Source organism: Diospyros lotus, chromosome 7 (genome assembly GCF_014633365.1).
Source record: "Diospyros lotus cultivar Yz01 chromosome 7, ASM1463336v1, whole genome shotgun sequence".
Taxonomy (NCBI): domain Eukaryota; kingdom Viridiplantae; phylum Streptophyta; class Magnoliopsida; order Ericales; family Ebenaceae; genus Diospyros; species Diospyros lotus.
The window spans coordinates 15,702,450-15,716,513 of record NC_068344.1 but is presented as its reverse complement, the minus strand read 5'-3'; positions in this window follow the sequence as shown (position 1 = coordinate 15,716,513).

The window sequence follows — 14,064 nt, the reverse complement described above, 5'->3', positions numbered from 1 at the left end:
TGAGGCATGTGAAAATTGCTTTCAAGATATGAAAAAGAGGTTGATTACGACTTCGGTATTAGCTATTTCGAGAAGCGGGGATAAGTTTTCCCTTTATAGTGATACCTCTCATACAAGATTGGATTGTGTGTTGATGCAGGATGGATGTGTGAATGCCTATGCCTCACGACAGTTGAAGAAGCGTGAGAAGAACGACCCAACTCATGACTTGGAGTTAGCGATAGTTGTTTTTGCACTCATGATTTGGAAGCATTATCTAAATGGTGAAAAGGTTGAAATTTACATGGACCACAAGAGCCTAAAGTATCTTTTCTCCCATAATGAGCTAAATATGAGGCAATGTAGATAGATTGAGCTATTCAAATACTATGACTACGAAATTTTCTATGACCCGAGAAAAGCCAATGTGGTGGTCGATGCATTGAGTGGAACATAAGCTTCCATAGTAGCTATGATGGTTAGGAATGGATTTTGTTGAAGCAAATGGATGAGATGTCCATCTCTATTGTTGATGAGCGGCCTACTATGCATTATCCATTTATGAGAATGCAACTAGATTTGATTAAGCAAATTCGGGTTTAGTAACTAGCTCAGATTTTGACAGATGTGGAGAAATTCACTCTTGTTGGATTCAGTCAGAGGGGTGACAGTTTATTGTTGTTTCAGGGCTAGATTGTGTACTTAATGATGAGGGATTGAGGCAAGAGATTTTATTTGAGGCTCATAAGGTATGTTACACCATCCACCTTAGTACGAGGAAGATGTATCAGAACCTCCAACGACAGTTTTGGTGGGATGGCCTAAAGAGGGATGTGGCGAAATATGTTTCGCATTGCGTTGTGTGTTAGCAAGTTAAGGCTGAACATCAGAAATCGTCGAGTTTATTGCAGTCGTTATCTATCCCAGAATGGAAGTGGGATAACATTTTCTATGGACTTTGTGTCGGGTTTGCTTAGAATGATAAAGGGGAATGATGCCATTTGGGTGATATATAGTGGATAATTTGACAAAATCAGCGCACTTTTTGCCAATTAAGAAGACTTATCCCTTGAATTGTTTGGCCAAGATGTATATTGAAGAAATAGTGAGACTACCTGGTATTCCGTTTAGTATTGTGTTGGATCAGGATCCTATATTTACTTCTCGCTTTTGGAAAGCCTTGCATGTTGCTTTGGGGACCAAGTTAAGGTTCAGTACTGCATTTCATCCACAAACTGATGGACACACAGAGAGAACTATCTAAACATTCGAGGATATGCTTTAGGCATGTGTCTTGAATTTTCATGGCAGTTGGGACGATCACCTTCCATTAGTGGAATTTGCCTACAACAGTGATCATGCCAGTATAGGAATACCACCCTATGAGGCGTTATATGGCAGGCTATGTAGGTTGCCTATGTGTTGGGAGGAAGTTGGAGATCGAGCATTGTTAGGGCCGGAAGTCATTGAGCAAGCATTAGAGAAGATCAAAACCATTAGGGCCTAAATGAAAGCAACTCAGGCTAGATAGAAAAGTTATGCAGACAAGAGACGTCCCAACCGAAAAGGTCCTTGGGAGAGTTTTGTTGGTGGGCATGTAGAGTGAGGATTTTATTTTGTAAATTTTCATTAATGCCTTTGTATTTTGATTTGTATGGCCAATGTGCCCAAAAGGATATGTAAATCAAATTGTCGTTGAAAATGTATTATTTTTGCTCATAATGATCAGTGAGTAAGTACAAAAAAAAATATGGGTGTTTCATCTGAGTTATTATTTTTGTATCCATTTTTATGACGACCTTATTTTGGATTTCCTATGCTAGCAGGATTATCCGGGAGAGAGATGCTACATATCTTTTCTAAAATAAGTGATTGTCTATTTATAGAGGGGTATGAAGTAATCCTAATTAGTTCAGGATTAGAATTCTTACAGATGATGTCTATCTTGACATTTTGAAACCCGTTAGGATTAGGATTATTACATTTTGGAACCCATTAGAATTAGGATTCTTATGGATGATATTTATCCAAATATTCCAAAATCCTTTTAGAATTAGAATTATTTATGGATAATTGTCTATCCTTTTTCTTGGAATATTCAGAAGGATTTTTGAATGTTGGAGTTATCTAGTTTGTGTGTTATGCAAGACCCCTCTCCCTCGGTTATGAGGAAATTTACGCCTTTTAACTCAAAGAGTTATTTTGGGCTTTTAGGCCTTTTTTGGTCTTTTAATGTACTTTTGCGTATGACACAACAATTATTCCCCACTCTTTCATTCTAGTTTCTCAGATGGAAAAGTATATTGCGTCATGGTTTGCCTTATTTCTCTTTCATTTTGATGGTTGTTATTGATCTTAGATCATTCTTGCGCTCTTGCATTTTCGATTTATAGACTGTCCTCATGCTTTTGCGTTTAGGCTTTAAAATCATTCTCCCGTCTTCGTTGTAACACCCTTCTTTTAGGACTGCCCGAGAAGAGGTGCTACAGGGATAATAGATAAAATAAACTAAACTCTCTGATAAACTGAAACCTGATACCATAATTGAACATTTCAATCAAATTGCAATAAAAACTCTGAGTCAATATAAACTCGAAACCAAAAACTCTGTCCGAGGGACAATCCCTTAATTAAAATATAAAATAATCTTAAACTATCAAGACATTATAAACTAACAAAACTCCCAGACATCTTTGATCTTGAGTAACTTCACGTACACACACTACTGACCACTGTTGCTAGGCCTTGCATCTAGTACTCCCCCACTAGGACTTGGAATAGTGAAGAGTACGAGCTACAAAGCTCAACAAGTAATAAGCTAAAAAGAATAACTGAAGCTGAATCGAAAAATATCGATACTGATAAATTACTTACTGAACTTGTACTGAGTATAATCACTATCTGTTTGCATTCACAAAAATGTAATGCACATAAACTGTAAACTAAATGCAGGTATGAAACTTCGGTTCATAGGCCCACACAATCTGTAATACATACCTGACTAATCTGAATCCTGCATTCATAAAAACTGTAAGCATATACTGTGGGTAATATGCCCCTAACCCTCTAGTTGTCACCAGGTGAGCAAAATATAAATTAAAACTGAAACTAGTGGGATCCCCCCGGACAAGCCGCCTAGCGCGCATACTGAATGCAATGTTCATACACATGCTAGCACATGATATGAAGTGCTCCATATAAACTCATGCTCAATGCTCATACCAAGATGTATGCACATTACCTCACAAAATAATGCTGATCATGTCATAATAAATACTAAACATGTAATCTGATCATCAATATATTGGAATACAAAGATTCTATGAATTATGTATTATGGTATGGGTATGTTAAATTTATCATACTTGGCATGAGAATTCAATATTTAAGAATATTGAATATTTTAATTAAAATAAAATCGTGAATTAAACTTTACTGGACGTTCAATTGAATTTCTGGAAAAGCCATCCGGATATCAGGAAGGTTATCCGGGTATGAGGAAAGACATCCGGATATGAAGAAGGCTCATCCGGATACACTGGCGTTCAAATCAGAAGCTATTCGGATATGCTAGGATGTATTCGGATATGAACTAGGACATCCGGATATGATTTAGGTCATCTGGATATCTCACTAAGACATTCGGTTATATCAAGAGACTATTCGAATATGAAATTCAATTTTAGAGAGAGGTATCTAGATATGAAAAGAGGCATCCGGATATGCTAGACCTTCCGGATACATGAAGAAAGCATCTGGATATGAGCTATCCGGATGTACGAAGAACCATCCGAATATCATACGTAAGGAACTTGGAACTCATCCGGATGCAAATCAATACATCCGGATATTACTCTCAACAAGCACCGGATGCATCTGAATACAACTTGAGGTATCCGGATATCACTCACAAGCTTATAAGACTCATTCGGATGTGATACGAGGTATCCGAATATCACTTGCAATTAAACTTTGGACATATCCTGATGTGGATCAAACAATCCAGATATCATAAGGGCCATCCAGATACGAACAAAGGCTATTCGGATGTTACTCACAGAAACCTTTTTGACTCTTCCGGATAGCCTTAAGCCTATCCAGATGTTACTCACATAGTTGGAAAAATTCATCCGGATACGAAGGTCACATCCGGATATCTGCAAATTAATAACCTAGAAATGAACGCTCATAGAGACTCTATTATGATTCAAATATTAACAAAACTACACCATTAAATCTTGGGGAAACAAATCCCAATTGACAAGAACAATATCAAGGATGATTCAAGGGTAATATTTGATTGAATTGTTGTAAAGAAACATTCATAACTAGCTCATGCACACACTGTTCGTGCATATATATATATCTGTATATACTTCTCTGATAAAACTGAGAATCAATAAGAGCCTTGAAAATCTGAGAATGAAATACTCATGAATCTGTAATGGAAGGGATTATAGAGAAGATACTTGCCTTATGATAATCCTGGATCGGCTCAACGATTTCAATGAGAAATCTCCTACGCAAAGCACTGCTACAACTCCTTCAACTCCCTGATTCTTCTAGCGGCATGAAGAAGAATATAGCTAATGGGCTATATATATAAACATAAGGTGCCCTAGATCACACTCCCTCTATAACTTGGAATCCTTATCCTAATTTAACTTGGAGATTTCTCAATTTCACCTTACGCTTGGATTCTCCAATACACCAAAATCTCCCTAATTAAATAATTTCTAATAATAAGAATTTATCATAAAAATCTTTAAATTACCTTTATGTCCTTGCATTTATTTCCACATAATTAAATGTCATTTAAAAGCTAATTTCTCTTTTAAAAATCTCACTAAATTGCCACATTAAATATTTAATTGGCAAAAATCTCTTAAACAAAATTAAATAAGAAATTGAATAATTTCTAAATAAATTCTAGACCCTCTAATGGGTCGTTACATTCGCTCTTCAAGTTTTAGATTATTTTTGCACCTTTGTGTTTCAATGTTTAAATTGTTCTTGCGTATTCACGCTTCGATTTTTAAACATTTGCATGTATTCGAGGTGAGTCCTTTGTGCTAGTGTTGTATGCCCTAATGTTATATTTGGATGACATCTAGCGAGCCTATAATTAATACATTTATTGTATTTTTGTATATATTAATAAAATGTAAGTTTATCATCATTCATGAACTCTCCAGTTTGCTATATAAATGAGTCCATAGATCACATGTTTGAGAATCTTATTCTCAACATGTTGAGACTGTGATAAGTTGATTTGGTAACAGGACTTCTTAAATGATTCTTGATCTTTAGATTAATCGAATGGGACTCTAATTAGTTGAGTATGGATTAACACAATGTTTACTATCTTCTTCAATATGAGATATTGATAAGAGAATGGTGTGTCACATGACATATGACATGGGGATGTCTCTAGTAAACTTGTGGGTGGTTGTTGGGAACAACATACTGAATGTGATGCTAATGATTGACCACATGGTATTATGGATAATAGTCATGTCATCTAGTTACAATAATGTAGCTGATCCTTAGACTTAAACCGACGCGGTTGTTTTGTGTATCAGTATGCAGGATTTGCTGATGCGCCGAACCATCCAATTGCAAGGTGGAAAGGTTCATCTATGTGATTTCGTATTGCTGGTATATGGAGATAAGTGTTAGGGATAAGATTCGTCACCCTCGTTATAATTGATGGGGTGAATGTCTTATGTGATCTATTGTTAATGAGATGAGATAGTCCCTAACTAGGGTAATTAGATTATCAAGAAAGGTGTTTCCTAAGGTGTCATCTAGTCACATTGACGAGATCAGACACATAGTTACTGAGTTTGTGAGTTCATCACTCCATGGCCCTCACTTAGTCAGAACGTTAGGTGATGGAAGAATTATAACACACGGTAATCATCAACTGTAATAGGTTTACTTGAAATGAGACTTCACTATCACTTATATTGTCTTGGAGCGTTGCTAGGAGCTATCCAAGACCCCTCAGATCATCACCGGGATATGAAGAAATTCCTGTGATGGGTCAAGGTGTTGGCCGATACCAAAATGGATTTCGATGCTATCTGATTGCTAGCCAAAGAGTGGACCTAAAAATTCATACACCATATAGTGTTACGTCTGGTATTAACATTATGCACCCGATGTGTCTGAGTTATGTCATTAAGCGTTAATGACGTGGCAAGTCAAAAGTTAACTTGCTAGAGAACTGAGAGTCGACTAATCCAATAGAAGAGAGTCGACTACCTCGGCGGTCGATTGGCCAACAGGCAGGAGTCGACTCTCGGTGCTACCTCAGCCTCCTTAGTGCATTACAATTTACACATGGTGCAAAATTGAGAGGTAGGGGTGGTGAGGTAGCAGATGAAATTAATAGGTAAATTAAAGGAGATTAATAAAGGCTTCATTGCTTGCTTCTCTCTGTAATTCCTTTGTTACTTCTGTCTTCTTCTATTCGTGAAAAATTATAGGTGCATGATTGTCACCCGAAAAAATTGAGACACGGGTGCTGGTGATATGGGATCCTTAGTCTAGCACGGGAAGAGGTGATCGGAATGGTATCGGACAACGCATTAGGTGTAGACAACATAGGACCACCACAATGTGAGGTGGATTGGTCTTAGTACAGAAACAAGTTTTGTACCCAACCTGACATCAAACTTCAGGTATCTACTTATTATATTTCATGTGATGAAATAACGTGTTGCTTAAATATCCAAGCTGTATATGGTGAGTGTTTATGACTTCTGTTGTGTATATCTAATGCATGTAAATAATTTTTATTAGGTAAGTAATCCCTAAACATCTTAATAGGTCTTCGTTATTCTGTATGTATTCAAGGTGAGTCCTTCATCCGCTGATGCAAGTGACCCCCGAATATCTTAACAGTCTTCAAGATCCACATGTGTTCGGGGCGAATCCTTCGTCCGCCAACGCAAGTGACCCCTAAACATCTTAATGGTCTTCAACATCTAGATGTGTTCTAGGTGATCCTTCGTCCGCCTACGTAAGTGATGCCTAAACATCTTATCAGTCTTAAACATCCGTGTGTGTTCAAGGTGAGTCTTTCGTCTATCAATGTAGGTGACCCCTAAACATCTTAAAGGTCTTTAACATCCATGTGTGTTTGAGGTGAGTCCTTCATCCGTCTACTCAAGTGACCCCCAAACATCTTAATGGTCTTTAACATCTGTGTGTGTTCTAGGTGAGTCCTTCATCCGTAGATGCAAATGACCCCTAAACATCTTAACAGTCTTCAACATCCACGTGTGTTCAGGGCTAGTCCTTCATCCATTAATGCAAGTGAGCCCCAAACATCTTAATGGTCTTTCTTGTCAGAATGTTGTGGCTCCCCAATTTCGTGTGTACATGTTTATTGGAACTATGAGCGATGGCTCTTGACTTTTTTAGTGCATTTATCGTCCTATAGCATATTCAAGGGTTTTGATTTCTTTTTAGGGCTTAAGGCATTTAAATGACGAAACATGCTTCTTGGATCCTCATTTCATTGGATTAGTAAGAACTCCCATTCTCTTTTTGTGCTTCTGGCCTTGAGTTATATCTCTTGTCTCAGGTTAGTTAGTTTGTTCTTCCTTTTGAGCTTTTGCGTGTGAATGAAAATTAAGTCTTCATTACCTAGATCTGGACCCAGATTGGTTTCTTTAGCAACCCATATCTATTCTAGATCTATTCCTTCAGGAACCCAACTCTAGATCAGATTTGGATGCTTTGATTCCACCTATTTCAATTACTAGTTTCACCTCATTCACTAGACGACTTCTGCATCAATTTCCTTCTCGAATGTGGAATTAGATTTGATTTAATGACTCGTTTCAGATTTGTCTCCTACTTGTTTTAGCATTGCTTTGTAGCTCACTTGCTATTATGCCTGGCCTTGAGTTGTAGGTGGCCTCTACTTCCCTTCTCTATTTCTCTTAGCCACATGAAATCTCTTTTTCGATGTTCTATTGTCACTGTAGCTTTCGGTCTCCCTTTAACTTTTAGCCATTTCCAATTTTACCATAAGTTTTCTTGAATGTCATCTTTGTTATTTTTGAATCCCAGCATGGTCTTTGAAAGTTTGTTGAGTTTTTTAGAGGTTTAATTTTTGTCTCTGTGCCCTGAAATCACTCTTCCTATCATTTTATTTTCTTCAGGTCTTTTGGAGAATTTCTCATCTCCCTGTGGTGTCTATTCAATCTCCAAGATAGTTATCTCAGTCAAGGCTTTTGTTTTCCCGAAAACCTCTTGGTCATGGTGGTTAATCTCTTAAAATTGTCTTTGTCATGTCAACTGATCTCCCGGAGAGGCCTGGTTGGAGTGTGCTCACGAATTTTAGTTGCTAGGGTCAGAATTTAGGAGTCACTTGGCTCGAATCTAGCATTGTTTATGGTTATAGATTTCTTTACGACAGGTAGTCATCGATGCATACTTTCACGCATGGCTAGCAAGGGTTGGAGAGAAGTGCTAGAGGAGGCACGATAAGGTATCATTAGGACAAGACAAGCATCACCTTTGATAAGGAAATGAAAGAGTTGGAGATGAGGTGTCATGCTTTTAGCACCAAGAGCGAGGAAACAAGGCGCAAGCTTGTAGAAATATGTAGAGAAGATGAGGAAATGTGGCAAGCCGTAGGGCAATCCAGAGATGGAATGTCGCGTTAATGTAAGAGGAGCACCTTGAATAATAAGATGGGGTAAACCCACAAATAGCCCTTATGTCCTCAAGCAAAGACAAAGGAATTAGAGTCGGCGAGGCTGAATGGGATGCACTAAGGGGATATCTAAAAGGGTGGTCCCCTTAAGGAGTTATTTTAAGCGAAAACAAGAGTATGAGATGGGGCGCATCAAGTGTAGATTAAAGTTGTTTTGGGAATCACTCCTTGACTTGATATTTCACGATAAGGTTTTAATGGTAAGCTAGATGAGGATAAGATTCCACGCCCTTCGATAGTAAGCTCAGGTGGATAAAGAGCTATCTTAAGGAGCTGCATAGTGTTGTTTCCAAAATACAACAATTAAGATTTGTAGTGCGGGAATGCTGCAGTCACGGCAAAGCCAAGCGAATAATTAGTAGGTATCTGCTTGTGGAAATATGCAGCGAATGTCTCTGGTCTATGATTTTCTATGATAGGGGAGGTCTGGAAGGACGCCATGGCACAGGAGAACTACCTCGCAGTATATGTGGGGTACCTCTAGTTGGAGTCTCGAATGAATCCTCAAACGAACCTTTGGGTGAGATCTCAGATAGGCCCTTGAGTGCATTTTCGATAGAGGATTAATCCATTCGGGAAGAGCCTCCTGTGTGTTCGGGGTAGAATTGCACTCACAAGAACAAGTTAGGAGGCACACGGGGATTCCTCACCCACATATGCCTTTCGATGCTTAAGTTAGTTTGTGAAGGAAATGGTTATCCAGGAGAACTTGTAGAGGTTCCACCGGGTGCACAATAAATAAAGAATGTAATTAATGAATATAAAAGAGGTACATTTTCCAATGAGATAAGGGCTTTTATAGTGTTTTTACTAGATGTCGAGGATGATCATGTACCCATTGGGCATGAGGACTGTGGTCCTAGGTCAAATCCGAATGGGCTTAAGAGGAATCCCCCTTGAGGACTTAGTGGCTTAGGGATTCCTCCAGGGGAAGATGATCCTTATGACGAGCTGCAGGAACAAGTTCTTAGCCTTTAGGTGGCTTGCCCAGGAAAAATTCTAGGATGATAGATGATGCTTTTAGGTGTTGTCTATTATTTTGAATTTAGTATGATATTTATGAGGTTACATCCCCATTGCACAAGGTATGAATTAATTCCTTCGAGAAAAGTTATAGTGCAACTAGATAGGCTTATAACTTAATTGATATCTCCCCATTTAGCTTAGTTAATTATATACATATTATGTGCTTAATTAATTATGTACATGCAATGTACTTATTAGTAGTGTCAGTGCCCTAATGCTAGATTTAGATGACATCTGGTGACTGTAATCATGGAACTAATAATGTAATTCTTACAAATGTAATAAAATATGTTTTCATATTTTAAGATCATATTTACAGTCGTATTTTTCCAACTGTTGTGCCATAGATTTTTCAGAAAAAAGTCCACCTAGGGGTATTTTTAGTGAATAAATACAAGTTAGCGTATTTCTAATGAATAAATCTAAGTGGGTGTATTTTAAATGAGTAATTCCAAGTTGGAGTATTTTTTTCAAAGAATAAATCATGAGTAAATGGCAAGAAAATAATTAATAATGCTTATAATGTAAATATTCATGATTTTGGGGGCAAAATGGTCCAAGAGAAAATGTGGCACTATTCCCTATAAATTGCATAGTAAATTAACAATATGGGGATTTTTTGGCATGGTTCCCAAAGCTCCTCCTTATCTTCTTGTCGCCACATTCCAATATTCCTATATTCCTTGCGATAGTCTGCCACTACATTCCTTCTAGCCTCCTTGTAGCAACATATCCTGGTCCTACATTCCTCCTTGCGACAACACATCCTCTCGACAGCACCTTCTTGCGGTAGTCTTGCCGCAACATTCCTTCTTATTGTAACGTTTCCCTTCGTACCTAAGTTTCTCTCTGCAACATTTTCCTTGTGGCAACCCACATTCCTTGTTGCAACTCCTCTCGATAAGGCAGCAATACAAGGGGTCTTGCGGCAACTCCTCTCGACAAGGCCTTCTCTCTCAACACTATCTTCCTTTTCTCAGCAATGACAACATGTTTTTCTTCCCCAAGGTTGTGGTTTTCTCCATGCCCACTTTTTTTCTTGCAAGGCCTCGTCACAAGCTTCATGAAGCTAGTGTGACCTTTTGTCCTAGTTGCTTCCAACCATCGTCTTCTTCATGCACACTGTTTCCCCTATGACAACCTCGCAAATTGCCTGTTTCCTCCCATGGCAGTGTGAGCCAGCATTCTCTTGCAAGCCACAAGTGCTGCCCCTCTCTTGTCGTGCCAAGCTTCCTGCTTAGGCCACGTGTGCTTCATGCCACCAATTCCAATAATTCCTCCTTCATAGCAAGCCATTTCTGTCCTCAAGCCATAATGCCTGGTGGGCCCTTTTAAACTATGTTATACCTTACAATATTCTAATTTCAATCCGTAATGATGTATATAATTAATTAAATATATAATATTCATAATCTCCCAAGCACTCCCCCTTGCAATCGGGTTGCACATGTATTACATTATGCCTTACAATATTCTAATTGCATCCCATAAATCATGTATATGATTAATTAAAAATATAGAATACATATCATATAGACTTACTCACATAGCATGCACCATTGATTGAATCCGTGCATTCCTCTCAGGCAAAGGCCCAGTGGGCCCACATTGGGCTTAGTTCATGCACTCTCCAATTGCCCTTCACATTTAATATATGTATATCGCATTGGTATAATTAATTAATTATACATTGTGTATGCAATTAATTAAGTTAAATAGGGAGGAATTAATTAACTGCATTGCGACACCTCCTAAAGGAATTAATTCATACTTTGCGTAAATGGGATGTAATCTCGAATATATGCTAAAATTCAGAGTAACATACAATATCTAGATGTATTCCCTGTCACCCCAGGGTTTTGCCCGGGTAAGCCACTCAAAGGCTAAGAACTTGCTTTGGCAGCTCGCCGTAAGACCCACCTTTGCCCCGAGGACTCCCTAAGCTGTTCAGTCCTCCAGGAGGGATTCCTCTTAAGCCTATCCGAGTGCTCCTAACATAAAGGTTCGTCTTTCGCATCTATTAAAACTACTATGACCGGATTCTCTCTTGCCAAGAAAGATACATCTTTATATTCATTAATGGCATTCTTTATTTATTGCACTATTTTCTGTCACGTACTGACTTAAGCATCAGAGGGTATACGTAGGTGAGGAATCCCTACGTGCTTTCTAACTTGTTCTTGTGAGCGCAGTTATGCCTTAAACACACAATAGGCTACTCACGGATGGATTAATCAGCTACCAAAAATACTCCCGAGGGCTTATTCAAAACTTCGCCCAGATAATAGTAGAACAGATCTACCTGACTCACACTTCTACAAGCAGACACCTGCCAGCTGTTCGCCTCCGTCTGCTACAACTCCAACATTCCCACATTTCAAATTATAATTATTATATTTTTGGTAACAACACCAATCAATCATATGAATGAACCCTTAGTTTTCCTGAAAATAGTCTTATTTTTAAGTGTTAAAAATATGTGATAAAGATTTTTGAGTTAAGGTTTTCTTAAAGGTTAATTCTCAGTACTTAGATATCTCAGAAGTGGGCTATGATTAATCAATTACGAATTGACACATGAACTATTATCTTTGATTAGTATGAGATATTAATGATAAAAGATGGTTAGTCACATGCCATAATGTATGCGATGGATATAGTAGACATGTGGGTAAATGTTAGTTGAACGTTTATCGAATGTGATGCATGTGATGGATCACATGGCTGAGAGGATCTATTGTAACACCCTTGATTTCCAGTGCGTTAAATAGCTTAGGATTTCAAGAATTTCCTTTTTTTTTTTCACCACATCCATTGATGTACAACTTATGATTCCTAAAAATCCCAATCTCACCATCTTAGCCTAACAAGCCCAATAAACAAATAACTAAAACAGGTGATATAATTACGAATACGGAAGCTAGATCGAACCTGATATTGTACAGAACCATAATGCTTTATTTATCATATAGGAAACCGTTCAAGATGTCTATAAAACGAATTACATGGATATCATCTCTTGAAATGATAACCGAACGTCTCAAATATAATCAAAACACACTAAGGTTCGCATTAACTGAATTTCTCATACATACTTAAAAACATGTTAAAACATGCTACAATCAGCAAAACTAGCTTATTCTTCAACCATTTCTTTTCCCTTAAAGCCATTTGTTGAACCTGGAACGTTTGAATATTCTAGGGAAACAGTCCAATTAGAAGATGAACCTTCTAGTGATAACTCCAAAACAGTTTATAAAAATGCATTAACAAGTATAAAACGTATGAGTAAACAACGAGGACTATTCCGAAGTGCCTCGTGAACATGTCATCCTTCTCTAACGAGAGCTTTTTCAACGGTGCACACATAGTGTCTCTTGGGAGGTCCCGAACCATTTCACCTCGACCAGACCTCATAGAACTCATGCAAACACCACATCCGTTGTCCCTTAGACTCACTGTCTTCCCCACGAGAGATTTCTCGATGGCGCATGCATAATGCCTCTCGGGGGATATCCATACTTTTGTCCTTGGGCAACAACAAATAGGTACAATAGTATAGCCACACGAATTTTATAAATGCAATAGTTGAAAGCCAACAACATATATTTCTAGTAAAACACATTTCATATATATAACATGATTTCATGCAAGAGAACAATAGGAGTTTTCATACAGGAATGTTACACAAAATATGTTTCATGTAATAGGACCTTTACACAAAAATTAGACTTTGAGTACCGAAGTCTCACCTTGAACTTAATTCAAGATTCCTCGAAATTCATGCCTGATCTCGATTCTCGTGCCTAGACGATTTCTTGGCTTCTGGCATGCCCCTCTAACCCCAAATAAATTCCTAGATTTTCCTGGAATTTCTCAAAAAATTTCTCCATTTTTCCTCATTTTCTTCTATTTTCTTTTTCCTGTTTCTTTTTCTTTTTTTTCTCTTTTCTTCTTCCTTCTTCTCTTTCCTCATTTCTTCTTCTTCCAGCACATTATCTGGTTCGCCATGCCCAGCCGCCGCATAACACTACCAACTATCCTCGCCGGACCACCGCCAAACTCGCCGACCATCATTGCAGCCATTGCCGACCGCCGTTGGTTGCTGTCCAGCCACAACAACTTGGGGTTATGGATGCTTCTTTCTATTGCGGCCCATTCCAGCTACCTTCGAACACCCTCTACCGGCCAACCGGTCCCTATCTTGACTGCCACCGGCCACCAACATGCCACTGCTACCTTGCATAGCTTGTTACCCTGCCATGACCGCCCCTGCTAGCTGCCTTCGTTGCTTCCATTTCCCCTCTTCTTCCTTTCCATTTCTC